Source organism: Schistocerca americana, chromosome 8, assembly GCF_021461395.2.
Source record: "Schistocerca americana isolate TAMUIC-IGC-003095 chromosome 8, iqSchAmer2.1, whole genome shotgun sequence".
Classification (NCBI taxonomy): Eukaryota; Metazoa; Arthropoda; class Insecta; order Orthoptera; family Acrididae; genus Schistocerca; species Schistocerca americana.
This window is the reverse complement of record NC_060126.1, coordinates 113,040,157-113,054,179: the sequence shown is the minus strand read 5'-3', so window position 1 is coordinate 113,054,179 and position 14,023 is coordinate 113,040,157.

Genomic DNA, 14,023 nt, shown 5'->3' with positions numbered 1-14,023 from the left:
GTAGCCCTTCTCCAAATCGAAAAACACGGCCACAGTCTGGGATTTCCACAGAAAACCATTCATGACATAGATGACAAAGTAATGACATGGTCAACTGCAGAACACCGCACTCGAAATCCACTCTGTGCATTCATCAGTAAATTGCGAGACTCCAGCCACCATACCAGCTGGGCATGAATCACACATTCCATCATCTTGCAAACACAGCTGGTAAGAGAGATGGGGAGGTAGCTAGAAGGAAGGTTTTTGTCCTTACCAAGCTTAGGTATGGTTATTACAGAGGCTTCGCACCAGCATCCGGGAAATGTGCCCTCTGCCCAGATGCAGTTGCATGTGTTAAGCAGAAAGTGCTGCCCACAAGAGAAAGGAGCTGCAACTCTGAATGTTGACAGCATCTGGCCCTGGAGCAGAGGATTGGGATGAACTGAGAGCATGATCTAGCTCCCTCATGGTAAAGGTGGCATTTTAACACGATTTGGAGAAGAGCCTCCTCCACTCATTTCCGATGGAGGAGGGCAGGGTAGAAGAGCTCTAAACTTCCGCAAAATGATGGCCAAGGTTTTGGAGACACCAATAGGGTCCACGATGACATCGTCTGCTACTGTCAGGCCAGAAACTGGGGAATAGATCTTGGTCCCAGAGAGCCGTCAGAGGTTGACCTACACGACAGAGGAAGGGGTGGAACTGTTAAAAGAACTAGTGAATGAAATCCAGCTAGCTCTTTTGCTATCCCAAAGAATGTGACAGCACTTTGCACGGATCGAAGAGATATAGGGGTGTCATCTCGGCAGCTGCCGAGTGACAGCCCATGAAGAGCTGCTACTACAGGACACAGAAACAGGAGGATCCTGCTCCATGGGATCCACAGAAGCATCAGCTTGCTTGTGTGGTAGGTCTGTGAAGTCCAATGCTGAAAAACAGTTGGTGGTGCACACCAGCGACATGGAGGCTGGCTGGGTTAAGGTATCATGTGGCAACACCATCGAAGAGGATTTTCGAGTTGGCGAAGGAGAAGATTGTTTGGACTTCTTCAAGCCTTTCCAGTTAGAGGAAGACTCTGATGTTTGGCTGGAGGAAGTCTTCACGGGAGTACTACTCCTGTCCTTTCCGGCCTACCAGTTGTGTAGCTGGTGGTTTCACCCTTTGAGGCGAGAGTTTGACAGCTTGTTGCACAACTGGATGGGGGGCTGGTGATGCTACCTTGACAATAGGCGCTTTCACAACCTCAGAGCTGAATTGGAGGTCGCACGTCTGTGGGGTCATGTCCTTCATGGAGCGAGGGGTAACAAGAACAGAACTACAGGTGCCATATGGGAGAACAGTGTCTGCAACTAGCCAGTAACTTCTGAGCAACTGAGTGAGGCATTTTTCCTTTACCCCAATCTCTTGGACAGCCCACTCATCAAGATACACAGGACAATCCCAATAGAAAGCCACTGTAGTTGATACAAATGGGAGGAGGAGGTGCACAATCACCTTCGTGCACATCCATACCGCAGGTTACACATTTGGCTGGGTGTCAACAACATTCTAGTGTGATTGAAAATGATGAAACCGGTAGCAGCGCATCGGGTTCAGAATGTAAGGCCGGACTGTGATAATTTCATAGCCTGCTCTGATCTTGGATGGAAGCAGCACTACCAAAGGTAAGAAAAAGAGTGCAGGTGGGCACTAAGGACTAATCTTCCATTTTCATTACACGATGGACAGCTATGACACCCTGATCAGAAAGGTAAGACTGCATTTCAGCCTCGGTTAGACTGTCGAGCAGCCTGCTGTAAATTACACCACAGGAAGAATTCAGAGTTCTATGGGCCTTGACACAAACTGGGTAGCTGTGGAGAAGCGAGCCAGCAAGCAGTTGTGCTTGGGAATCAGAAGTAGTCTCCAAAAGCAAAGTGCCATTCTGTAAATGAGAGGTTTTCACAGGGCCGGCAATTGTATCAACACCCCTGTACCAGGGGGTCCGTGCGAACCCTATCAACCTGCGGCTGGAAATTACGCATTATGCAGTCACCTGTTAGGGTCAGATGTGTGGGCCGGCCTTCAGGAGCACACCGGGGGGAAGAAGAAAAAGAGGAACATCAAACATCGAAGTGAAGGACTGAGAGGGGAAGTGAAACAAAGGAAAAGGGAGCAAAAAACAAAGTGAGACTGTTCTTCCATCAGTGACAGACAGTGCAGAACGCTCCCAATAACACCCCAGACATGTTGCCCAAGGAAGAGGAAAAAGAATAGCAAGAGGATAGACATGCAGTGTGGAAGGGAAAAAATGCTGCAAAGGCTGTGGACCCGTGTTAGCCAAACATGAACCCACCAAACAGTGGCGAGCTCCCTGGGGGGTTACTTCATTGTGAATTTGTGTTTATCTCAGTAAACAAATGGGCTAAGTGGCAATGAGACTTGATAAATACAAAAAGTGGGATGTTGATTGTTAGCAGTGAGGGAGGAGAGTCCCAGTTTGCCCTGATGTGGAGTTACACTAGTTGGACCACTGTCCAGTTCGATTATCAAGAGGCAGGACAGGAATTAACTGTATCTATAAAAGGGCCTACATATCAGCAAATGTAGTGGCAAATGTTATGGTGGAGCATTCCTTATTAAGTGGCATATAATGGAGAGAAAAAAAAACCACACACACAATTTGAATTTTGTTTTAAAGGTACTGGAGAGGCTAAGATATAAAAAATGTAACACAGTGTTTCTTCAGTGACATCTTCTCATGACATTTACTTTCTGCATCCAGCTCAGCTGATGTTGACAAGCACATTTAAAGAAATATCAGAACTGTCTGATGACTTAGTAGAGCTGAGATAGGCACAACCATCCTAACTCAACTTGATGTAGCAGAACTGAGGTTGTTCCAGAAGCAGAGTATTCTGTTTTGAAGCTAAAAACATTTAAAAAAATATTCTATGTTCTACATTGTGTCAGGAATGGTTATTGGGTTTGGCAATAATATCAATTGGAGAAGAAGGAAGGAGAGGGAAAGACAAAAGGATGTGCGTTTTAAGGGAGATGGTAAGGAGTCATTCCAATCCCGGGAGCGGAAAGACTTACCTTAGGGGGAAAAAAGGATGGGTATACACTCGCACACACACACACACACACAAACATATCCATCCACACATATACAGACACAAGCAGACATATTTAAAGACAAAGAGTTTGGGCAGAGATGTCAGTCGAGGCAGAAGTGCAGGGGCAAAGATGTTGTTGAATGACAGGTGAGGTATGAGTGGCGGCAACTTGAAATTAGCGGAGATTGAGGCCTCGTGGATAACGGGAAGAGAGGATATATTGAAGAGCAAGTTCCCATCTCCGGAGTTCGGATAGGTTGGTGTTAGTGGGAAGTATCCAGATAACCCGGACGGTGTAACACTGTGCCAAGATGTGCTGGCCGTGCACCAAGGCATGTTTAGCCACAGGGTGATCCTCATTACCAACAAACACTGTCTGCCTGTGTCCATTCATGCGAATGGACAGTTTGTTGCTGGTCATTCCCACATAGAATGCGTCACAGTGTAGGCAGGTCAGTTGGTAGATCACGTGGGTGCTTTCACACGTGGCTCTGCCTTTGATCGTGTACACCTTCTGGGTTACAGGATTGGAGTAGGTGGTGGTGGGAGGGTGCATATGACAGGTTTTACACCGAGGGCAGTTACAAGGGTAGGAGCCAGAGGGTAGGGAAGGTGGTTTGGGGATTTAATAGGGATGAACTAACAGGTTACGAAGGTTAGGTGGACGGCGGAAAGACACTCTTGATGGAGTGGGGAGGATTTCATGAAGGATGGATCTCATTTCAGGGCAGGATTTGAGGAAGTCGTATCCCTGCTGGACAGCCACATTCAGAATCTGATCCAGTCCCGGAATGTATCCTGTCACAAGTGGGGCACTTTTGTGGTTCTTCTGTGGGAGGTTCTGGGTTTGAGAGGATGTGGAAGTGGCTCTGGTTATTTGCTTCTGTACCAGGTCGGGAGGGTAGTTGCGGGATGCGAAAGCTATTGTCAGGTTGTTGGTGTAATGCTTCAGGGATTCCGGACTGGAGCAGATTCGTTTGCCACGAAGACCTAGGCTGTAGGGAAGGGACCGTTTGATGTGGAATGGGTGGCAGCTGTCGTAATGGAGGTACTGTTGCTTGTTGGTGGGTTTGATGGGGACGGACGTGTGAAACTGGCCATTGGACAGGTGGAGGTCAACATCAAGGAAAGTGGCATGGGATTTGGAGTAGGACCAGGTGAATCTGACGGAACCAAAGGACTTGAGGTTGGAGAGGAAATTCTGCAGTTCTTCTTCACTGTGAGTCCAGATCATGAAGATGTCATCAGTAAATCTGTACCAAACTTTGGGATGGCAGGCCTGGGTAACCAAGAAGGCTTCCTCTAAGCGACCCATGAATAGGTTGGCGTACGAAGGGGCCATCCTGGTACCCATGGCTGTTCCCTTTAATTGTTGGTATGTCTGGCCTTCAAAAGTGAAGAAGTTGTGGGTCAGGGTGAAGCTGGCTAAGGTAATGAGGAAAGAGGTTTTAGGTAGGGTGGCAGGTGATCGGCGTGAAAGGAAGTGCTCCATCGCAGCGAGGCCCTGTACGTGCCGGATATTTGTGTATAAGGAAGTGGCATCAATGGTTACAAGGATGGTTTCTGGGGGTAACGGATTGGGTAAGGATTCCAGGCGTTCGAGAAAGTGGTTGGTGTCTTTGATGAAGGATGGGAGACTGCACGTAATGGGTTGAAGGTGTTGATCTACGTAGGCAGAGATACGTTCTGTGTGGGCTTCGTAACCACCTACAATGGGGCGGCCGGGATGATTGGGTTTGTGAATTTTAGGAAGAAGGTAGGGGTGCGGGGTGTCGGTGGGGTCAGGAGGTTGATGGAGTCAGGTGAAAGGTTTTGTAGGGGGCCTAAGGTTCTGAGGATTCCTTGAAGCTCCGCCTGGACATCGGGAATGGGGTTACCTTGGCAAACTATGTATGTGGTGTTGTCTGAAAGCTGACGCAGTCCCTCAGCCACATACTCCCAACGATCAAGTACTACGGTCGTGGAACCCTTGTCCGCTGGAAGAATGACGATGGATCGGTCAGCCTTCAGATCACCGATAGCCTGGGCTTCAGCAGTGGTTATGTTGGGAGTAGGGTTAAGGTTTTTTAAAGAAGGATTGAGAGGCAAGGCTGGAAGTCAGAAATTCCTGGAAGGTTTGGAGAGGGTGATTTTGAGGAAGAGGAGGTGGGTCCCGCTGTGACGGAGAACGGAACTGTTCCAGGCAGGGTTCAATTTGTATAGTGTCTTGGGGAGTTGGATCATTAGGGGTAGGATTAGGATCATTTTTCTTCATGGCAAAGTGATACTTCCAGCAGAGAGTACGAGTGTAGGACAGTAAATCTTTGACGAGGGCTGTTTGGTAGAATCTGGGAGTGGGGCTGAAGGTGAGGCCTTTGCATAGGACAGAGGTTTCGGATTGGGAGAGAGGTTTGGAGGAAAGGTTAACTACTGAGTTAGGGTGTTGTGGTGACAGATTGTGTTGATTGGAATTTTGAGGTTTTGGAGGGAGTGGAGCTGGAAGTGGGAGACTGAGTAGATGGGAGAGACTGGGTTTGTGTGCAATGAGAGGTGGTTGAGGTTTGCTGGAAAGGTTGTGAAGGGTGAGTGAGTTGCCTTTCCGGAGGTGGGAAACCAGGAGATTGGATAGTTTTTCGAGGTGGAGGGTGGCATGTTGTTCTAATTTGCGGTTGGCCTGTAGGAGGATGCTCTGAATAGCCGGTGTGGATGTGGGAGAGGAAAGATTGAGGACTTTTATTAAGGATAGGAGTTGACGGGTGTGTTCATTGGCTGAGTTGATGTGTAGGTGAAGGATTAGGTGGGTGAGGGCAATGGATTGTTCAGTTTGGAACTGGTATAGGGACTGATGGAAAGAAGGGTTGCAGCCAGACATGGGAACTAAGTGTGAGGTCTTTAGGGGTAATGCCAAATGTCAGACAAGCCTGAGAAAATAAAATATGGGAGCGTAATCTGGCTAGGGTGAAGGCATGTTTGCGGAGGGAATGTAAATAAAACTTAATGGGGTCGTTGTGGGGGTGTTGTGAGGGTGACATGGTATTAGAAGGTGGAAAGTGTAACATGAGGTTGAAATGAAAATGAAAGATAAAAATATATGGTGAGAGATAAGGGTGAACTAGAAAGTAACTGGAGATCTGGTATGAAAAAAGGCGAAAAAGTGTTGGTTAAGTTGATCCTGTGGTGAACTTGGGTTGGTAGACAGCGATGTGCATGAAGGATAGGTGGTTGTGTTGCCGCTGAAACACATTAAAGGACAGAGAAATTCGGGAAAATTTCGAAAAAAACGTGTAAATGTATTAAAAGGAGTGGTGTTGTGGTGAAAGATTACGAAAATGGGGCTAACAATTGTCTGACGAAGAAATAATGACGTTAAAACCTGTGGGGAGCGGCTAAAAATGATCAGTGATGTGCGAAAAACGGAAGTGGAAATAAAGTGAAAGTTATTAGCACTAGCCGAAATGGTTGTTTAATACGTGAAAGCAGCTGTTATTGAACTAGAAACGGTGGATTTTATAGCAGCGGTAGTGTTGAAAGCGGGAAAAAAAATTTTTTTGGTTATGGTTTGGAAGTGGGTTACGTATTATTGAGTATATATAGGCGGGATAAAATTGTATTACGGTAAAAAGGGGAAGGTGAATACAAAGTGAGACTACTGGTAAAAACAGAAAGAGAAAATAAGACGACAGGAAAGATATCGAAATGCAACAGCGACAACAACGAACATAATTGTTGGGTTCAAATTAAAGATATGGTTATAATAGAGGGAAACATTCCACGTAGGAAAAATATATCTAAAAACAAAGATGATGTGACTTACCAAATGAAAGTGCTGGCAGGTCGACAGACACACAAACAAACACATACATACACACAAAATTCAAGCTTTCGCAACAAACTGTTGCCTCATCAGGAAAGAAGGAAGGAGAGGGAAAGACGAAAGGATGTGGGTTTTAAGGGAGAGGGTAAGGAGTCATTCCAATCCTGGGAGCGGAAAGACTTACCTTAGGGGGAAAAAAAGGACGGGTATACACTCGCGCGCGCACACACACAAACATATCCATCCACACATATACAGACACAAGCAGACATATTTAAAGACAAAGAGTTTGGGCAGAGATGTCAGTCGAGACAGAATTGCAGAGGCAAAGATGTTGTTGAATGACTGCAACTTGAAACGAGCAGAGATTGCGGCCTGGTGGGTAACGGGAAGAGAGGATATATTGAAGAGCAAGTTCCCATCTCCGGAGTTCGGATAGGTTGGTGTTAGTGGGAAGTATCCAGATAACCTGGAAGGTGTAACACTGTGCCAAGATGTGCTGGCCGTGCCCCAAGGCATGTTTAGCCACAGGGTGATCCTCATTACCAACAAACACTGTCTGCCTGTGTCCATTCATGCGAATGGACAGTTTGTTGCTGGTCATTCCCACATACAATGCATCACAGTGTAGGCAGGTCAGTTGGTAAATCACGTGGGTGCTTTCACATGTGGCTCTGCCTTTGATCGTGTACACCTTCCGGGTTACAGGACTGGAGTAGGTGGTGGTGGGAGGGTGCATGGGACAGGTTTTACACCGGGGGCGGTTACAAGGGTAGGAGCCAGAGGGTAGGGAAGGTGGTTTGGGGATTTAATAGGGATGAACTAACAGGTTACGAAGGTTAGGTGGACGGCGGAAAGACACTCTTGGTGGAGTGGGGAGGATTTCATGAAGGATGGATCTCATTTCAGGGCAGGATTTGAGGAAGTCGTATCCCTGCTGGACAGCCACATTCAGAGTCTGGTCCAGTCCCGGAAAGTATCCTGTCACAAGTGGGGCACTTTTGTGGTTCTTCTGTGCGGGATTCTGGGTTTGAGGGGATGAGGAAGTGGCTCTGGTTATTTGCTTCTGTACCAGGTCGGGAGGGTAGTTGCGGGATGCGAAAGCTGTTGTCAGGTTGTTGGTGTAATGGTTCAGGGATTCCGGACTGGAGAAGATTCGTTTGCCACGAAGACCTAGGCTGTAGGGAAGGGACCGTTTGATGTGGAATGGGTGGCAGCTGTCATAATGGAGGTACTGTTGCTTGTTGGTGGGTTTGATGTGGACGGATGTGTGAAGCTGGCCATTGGACAGATGGAGGTCAACGTCAAGGAAAGTGGCATGGGATTTGGAGTAGGACCAGGTGAATCTGATGGAACCAAAGGAGTTGAGGTTGGAGAGGAAATTCTGTGAACCACTGTCAATGCTTAATCACAGCTACTGAGAGATGGGTCCTCGCAGCGTAATAAATAACCATGCGTCATCCAGGTGTGGCCAATGTGCAGCCGGCAGAGTACAACAGAGTCCTTGCGAGAGGCCCGCAAGGAGTGCCACACACCGGTAGTCTCCTTGAATATCCGAAGTTTGTTGGGTGAAGGCAGGGTGCACCATTCAGCACCCCAGTTGCCAAGGACCTTCTGCAACAAAACTGAATCGAGATCACACTCTGAAAGGTCAATCTCCAAAGCAGGTGCACCAACAGCCCGTTTGGCCAGCGTATCAACATGTTCATTACCTGGGATGCCAGCATGGTCCGGGGTCCACATAAAAACTACGGAGCAGCTGGAATGGGCAAGCGTATGGATGGACTCCTGGATAGCCATCACCAGACAAGAGCGAGGAAAACACTGGCCAATAGCTTGTAAACTGCTCAGGGAGCCATTACAGATAATGAAGGACTAACCTGAGTAGAAGCGGATATACTCTAGGGCGCGACAGATGGCGACCAGCTCGGCAGTGAAAACACTGCAGCCAGCCGGCAATGAGTGTTGTTCAGAATAATCCCCAAGAATAAAAGCATAACCAACTCTACCAGTAACCATCGAACCGTCGGTATAGACCATGTCAGTGCCATGAAATGTGGCAAGGATGGAAAGAAAGCACTGGCGGAGGGCCTCAGGAGGCACTGAGTCCTTCGAGTCCCGTGCCAAATCCAGCCGAAGGCATGGGCGGGGCACACCAGGGGGTATACGTATATGGGCCCGGAAAGGAGGTGGGAGGGGAAAAACTCAGTCCCAGAGAGAAGAGCCCGACGCGAATGGCGATCATACGTCCTAACAAGGGCCGCCGTTCTAGAAGATGGACAACCGAGTAGGGAAACAGGAGACAGTAATTTGGATGCCCGGGCAAGCTACAAACTTGTGCAACATAAGCAGCCAGTAGTTGTTGGCACCGGATCCACAAAGAAAGGACACCAGGCTCCACAAGCAGGCTGTTTACAGGGCTTGTGCGGAAAGCTCCAGTTGTGAGTCAGGTCCCGCAGTCAAGTATGGGGTCAAACAACTGCAACGCGGAAGGCAATGCCGAACCGTAAGCCAGGCTCCCATAATGGAGTCGGGACTGTACCAATTCCTGATACAGTCGTAGAATGGTAGACCGATCGACACCCCAGCTGGTGTGACTCAAGCAACAAAGAGCATTAAGACGGCCTCACAACGTTTGTTTAAGCTGCCGAGTATGAGGGAGCCAAGTCAACTGGGTATCAAAAAGCAAGCCCAAAAACCAATGCATCTCCACCATGGCAAGAGGTTTGCCATCAAGATAAAGCCATGGCTCATGGTGAACTAGTGTCGCCGGCAGAAATGCATGATGCAGGTCTTGACAGCCAATAACTGGAAGCCGTGCGTGATGGCCCAAGACTGCATCCTGCAGATAGCACCACGTATCCGCCATTCAGAAACCACAATGTCAGTGGAGCTACAGTACAGGTGAAAGTCATCAGCATACAAAGAAGTCGATAAGGACATTCCCACAGCTGCAGCTAGTCCATTGATAGCAACTAAAAAGAGGCACTCAAGACGGAGCCTTCCGGGACCCCATTCTCTTGGACTCGGGAGGAACCAATTTGCATGCAGAAGGAACGCAGCGACAGAAAATTTTCAATAAAAAGCAGGAGCGGGCCCCTAAGACGCCACCCATGAAGCATGGTGAGGATGTGACGTCGCCACATCATATCATACACCTTCTGCATGTCAAAAAAGACATCAACCAGATGTTGACGGGAAGCAAATGCCGTGCGGATGGCAGACTCCAAGCAGACCAGATTATTGGTGGCAGAGTGGCCCTTACGGAACCCACCCTGGGATGGAGCCAGAAGGCCCAGAGACTCAAGTAGCCAACTCAACCTCCAGCTCACCATGTGTTTGAGCAACTTGCACATAACATTGGTGAGGCTAATGGGGCAGTAGCAGTCCACCTCCAAGGGGTTCTTTCCAGGCTTCAACACTGGGATGATAATGCTTTCCCACCACTGAGACGGAAACTCACCTTCAACCAGATACGGTTGAAAAGGTCGAAGAGGTGTTACTGGCAGCATCTGATAGTGGATGTGATCCAGCTTGGGAGCCGTATCAAGGCAAGCGGCTAGGGCAATTTGGAATTCCCAGTCACTGGCTGGAGCATTGTACAATTCGGAGTGGCGTGTATGGAATGAAAGGCTCCGACTTTCCAATCACTCTTTCAGGAAGCAGAATGCCAGTGGATAATTCGTAGAAGCAGAACTCTGAGCATAATTCTCTGCTAAGAGTTCTGCAATTGTGTGTGATTCAGTACAGACTGCTCCATTCAGGGAAAGCCCAGGTACACTGATGGACGTTGATTCCCATAGAGTCGCCTAATCTTGCAACAAACGTGCGACGGGGAGGTATGGGTGCCAATGGTGGAGACATACCTTTCCCAACACTACTGCTTCCGTCGGCAAATAAGGCATCGGGTTCGGGCACGCAGCCGTTTAAAGGTAATGAGGTGTTCCAATGATGGGTGCCACTTATGATGCTGGAGGGCCCACCTGCTATCTCTAATAGCCTCAGCAATCTCCGGTGACCACCAAGGCACAGTCCTCCGCTGAGGGGGCCTTTAAGAACAGGGAATTGCAGAGTCCGTGGCAGAAATGATGCTAGTGGTGATCGTGCGAACCACCACATCAATGGCGTCATGAGAAAGAGGCTCATGAATGTCAATGGAGGTGAACAAGTCCTGGTCAGCCTTATTCAAAGCCCATCTGGGGGGGTTGCCCAGGTGGTGACACAGTGGCACTGACAGAAAGACCGGAAAGTGGTCACTACCACAAAAGTCGTCATGCACACTCCATTGGACAAACTGTAGAAGGCCAGGGCTGCAGACCGAAAGGTCGATGGCTGAATATGTGCCATGCACCACACTGAAATGTCTGGAGGTACCATTATTTAAAAGAGAAAGGTCGAGCTGAGCCAACACTTGCTCAAAGACAGTGCCTCAGCCTGTAGTCACCAATCCACCCCGCAAAGGGCTATGGGCGTTAAAGTCGCCCAATAACAGAAAAGGTGGCGGCAATTGGGCTATCAGCCAATAAATGCTGCGAGACATCACTATCTGGTGGAAGACACAGACTGCAGACAGTAACAGCCTGAGGCATCCACACCCAAAAAACGACAGCCTCTAAAGGTGTTTAAAGAGGGACACACTCACTGTAAAGAGAGTAAAGGACATAGACACAGACTCCACCAGATACCCTCTCATAAGCTGCCCGATTCTTATAACCCTGATAGCCATGGAGAGGGGGGGGGGGGGGTTTCACAAAGCTGGAAACCAAGTTTCCTGGAGAGCAATGCAGAAGAAAGGGTGAAGGCTGAGAAGTTGTCGGAGCTCAGCAAGGTGGTGGAAAAACCACTGCAATTCCACTGGAGGATGACATTGTCTGCAGCCAAAAAAGGCGTGAAGCACCGTGGAGGTAGATTACGCCACTGGATCACCTGCTGCCACCAACTAAGTACCTGTGCGATCGACTTCCATGGTGGCTGAGGGTCCGGAGAGATAAAGCTCCTCAGTGGATGCCAGAATCTCCACCCCATCCTCAGACGCAGAGCTTGTAGGTCGCAGTGGGGTGGGCGCCACAGCAAGTTCCTTGGTCGTAGAGGTCTTCTTCTTGGACTTTTCTCACTGCTCCTTGGGTTTCACTGTCTGGGAGGGCTTCACTGATTCAGTCTCCGCGACTGAGGAGGATTGTGAAGCCCTATGACCAGCTGCTTGTCGGCACTTACACCACTGGCGGGCATCACCCTTCCCACTGGTGGAAACCTGGGAAGGGAGGGACCCGAGGGACCCCTTCCGAGCAAGGAGCTGAAGAAGTCGGATGCTTCTCCAGCTTAGAAGTGGGGATGGATGACCCCGATGGGTGGGGGTGATGTTGCTCCCAAAGCAGGTGGCACAACAGCAAAAAGGAGGGTAGTGTGGGACTCCTTTTAGTCGCCTCTTACGACAGGCAGGAATACCACAGGCCTATTGTGACCCCCGGACCTGCAAGAGTGAACAGATTTTCTGAACTACACAGATTGGAGTTATCCTTACAACACATCCTTCACTTCCATAAGCCACCTTTCTTCAATCTCCTTTAACCACAGTCCCTACACCCTCCGTCCAATTATTTCCCCTTCCTCTGAACTACCATCCACTCCCAATTCACATATCGCACATCATCTTCGTAGGCCACTCCTCACCAGCTGTGATACCCATATATCACATGCCTAGCCCATGCACTTGCAACTGCTCCCTCCCACATCCCTCGCCAGCAAACCAGCTGGCTTCCTCCAAGCCACTAGTTACCCACCCCCAACCCCTTTCCTGCCTCTCTCTCACTCTCTCTTCTATTCCCATCCCCCCCCCCCCCCCCCCCCCGTATGCCTCTCCACACCAGTCCACTTGCTGGACCCCATCATGGCATTGTGTGTACAACAAGTAAACATAATGAAGATATATATACCTTTTACAGCACTTCATTCAGTTTCTCTCATTCCAAGGCAGATTTTCAACAGGAAAAATACTTAATTTTAAAGCCTGTGTTCCCATCTTTATGAAAAACCCTCGTTAGAGCAACTTATTCACTACACTTTAACAACAGAACACAACAGGTTATCATGTTTAAATACAAACAAAAAATGTCTATGCGCTTTGATTTAATACGCCATGCTTAAGGAACCCACCCATTAAGCTTCGGACAAGAAATCCCATGAAAGATAAAGATCACTAGACCTGTAGTCTGCTCCCAATTTAATTCAGGATTTTTATCTGCCATAATGTTTGAAGTAAACATGTGATCATTCATTTTCAATATCAGAAGACTCTTCCATTGACCTAAATATGGTAATTAAAGTTCTGACAGAATGCAGATAATTTCAGACTTCAGGAGACAACTCACCAACAGTCAAAGGAGTCATCAACATGCACAAAAAAAGAATAACACTTGCTATCTTTCAGACAAATGCACCGATGAGCTGGAGCACCCTGTGATGCAGCCTCCCCTCTAACACACCTATCTTCAAAAACCAGACAAAAATATATAATATTCTTTTACCTGTAATCATTGTCACAGACAACTGAAATCATCTTGTGTTTCTCTGAAGAGGAAAACTGAAAAAAATGTTCTTTGGAGAGTTAAGCAACACACTGATTAGTGGCAGATGAACTACACAATTACCATACCCTTACTGGTCAAATCCATTTTTAACAGCAAATAATATTACATAGATATGAGATTGTTCATTTCACAGTGCTGGAATTATAAATTTTCTACAAAGTGCTTGTTCCACATCCTTCAGTCAACATTTTATACTGTCCAGAAACACGGGTCCCAAGTACATCTGAAAGTTCAAGTGTATTTCATATTCGCCCAATTACTGTAACAGATTACCCTCCTGCAGGAAAACCATTGTAATACATCCTGTGCTATTAAGAAAAATTGATATACATGTATTTTGTTCTCAGAGCTTGCACTGAAAAGTAAAAGTTTCTGTCAAAGGGTGAAATGACTTCACACATCAATAACTCTTCTTAGAGCTGCAATCTACAGACTTATGGGTTTTTCACTGAGCACAGTCACAAAATCGTCATTGTCATTCCAGTTAATGTTCAGCTGTAGTACTGCTGTGCACAGATTTTAATATGAACTGCAGTGATTCATAACTTACAATGGGAACTAAA